The sequence below is a fragment of the Austrofundulus limnaeus genome, unplaced genomic scaffold, assembly GCF_001266775.1.
Source record: "Austrofundulus limnaeus strain Quisiro unplaced genomic scaffold, Austrofundulus_limnaeus-1.0 Scaffold325, whole genome shotgun sequence".
Classification (NCBI taxonomy): Eukaryota; Metazoa; Chordata; class Actinopteri; order Cyprinodontiformes; family Rivulidae; genus Austrofundulus; species Austrofundulus limnaeus.
Window position 1 is genome coordinate 146564 of NW_013952727.1, and position 1413 is coordinate 147976.

The 1413-nt window shown below is 39.8% G+C and overlaps 1 protein-coding gene across 2 annotated transcripts in view; it reads right to left on the bottom strand.

Annotated features, from left to right (window-relative positions):
• Positions 1-1413, bottom strand: part of arsh (arylsulfatase H) — a gene marked incomplete at its 3' end in the record, with an annotated part of 18133 nt that overhangs the window by 1480 nt on the left and 15240 nt on the right.

Consider the following 1413-nt stretch of genomic DNA (forward strand, 5'->3'; position numbering starts at 1 on the left):
TATATATATAATGTTTTACAGTAAATTAGCTGAAAAACGAGGCAGACCTGCTTTCTTTCCCATAAAGAATAAAGTCAGTCCATTGGTGTTTGTTTATTCTTGCTTGCTAAAGTGAAATAATTTAAACGAGATGAAGATTATCTCCAGGCTTATCTCAAGCCATTGCATTTATCGTATATAAAATATAAGCTGGTAGTTATCTAACCTTCAGTTATGAACAGACAAACTCATTGATTTAAAACAAAATTTCTTGCAATGCGAGCAGGAAAACTAAAATGAGACTGATGGCTGAAGAGGCAAGCTTAGAGTTTAAGTGAGATAAAACATTTGAAATCCTCAAATATACATTATACTTTATGTATAATTGATAAAAAAACGTCTTTGTAGACATATCATTTTGTCACATTATGTACAGGGTAAGATATAATTTTTTTAGAATTCGAAGATTCTTCTTCTTCCAAACATGGGAACTGCACATAAATTTTAAGAACCACTGCTTCCCTGTATGTGTTTGGACATGCACGTCCTCTRGCAGCCACTGGGGATACTGCAACTCCCTCCACACCCCTACTTCCCATGGCCTTGGGAAATAATTGCACATTTGCTTAGGGTCTTTACCAAGGGTGTAACTTTCTGAAGGACTGGTGTGGACATGTCCCTACCAACTTTGGCCGGACAGGGACAGTCCCCACCAATATTTGCACTTTTTTTTTTTCCTTTGCGTGCATCTACATTTCCCAACAGTAGGCAGCAACAACTGCTGTGTCTACCTTTTTCCGGAAAAAAAAAAAGAGTACGCTGYGCCCGATCCCTTCCGCCCCCTCCCCGCTCCTGCTTCTCATCTCTCTCATGTCACACTGCAGAAGCTGCTGGGAGCCTGCTACAGCTTCCCCTTCACCCCCTCCCTTCCTTTTCTCTGAAGTGCGAGGACACACACTCGCGCGCGCAGACACACGCATGCACACACACACATACAGTACACACACTCACGCGCAGACACACATGTGCGCGCGCTTGCGGTGGGAGGTGTGCTATAGCTGCCTGCTGTAAAACAACGTGGTGGTCAGAGCTTCAGAGCTACTGGAGCAGGTAGGTAATGGTCTGATAACGTCCAGCTCTTGGAAAAACTTTATTCTTTACAAAGGACCAAAAATAAGTCAAAAAATAGGACAGCACTGTTATTTTTCTTATGAAAAGTTATCTTGCTGCTAGTTATCTATCAGCTAGTGTTAGCAATCACTTAGTGATGACATTCTCTATTATTGAGGTTTTTTTTAAATCAGTTAAACTGTATTTTAATGCTAAAATTGAGTCCAGGTCCATTCTGATATTTATTGATTCCCTGTTATAATTTACATTCATAAAGTCACAGATTATTTCTCTAATTAAATATACTAGCTTCATAATTTACAC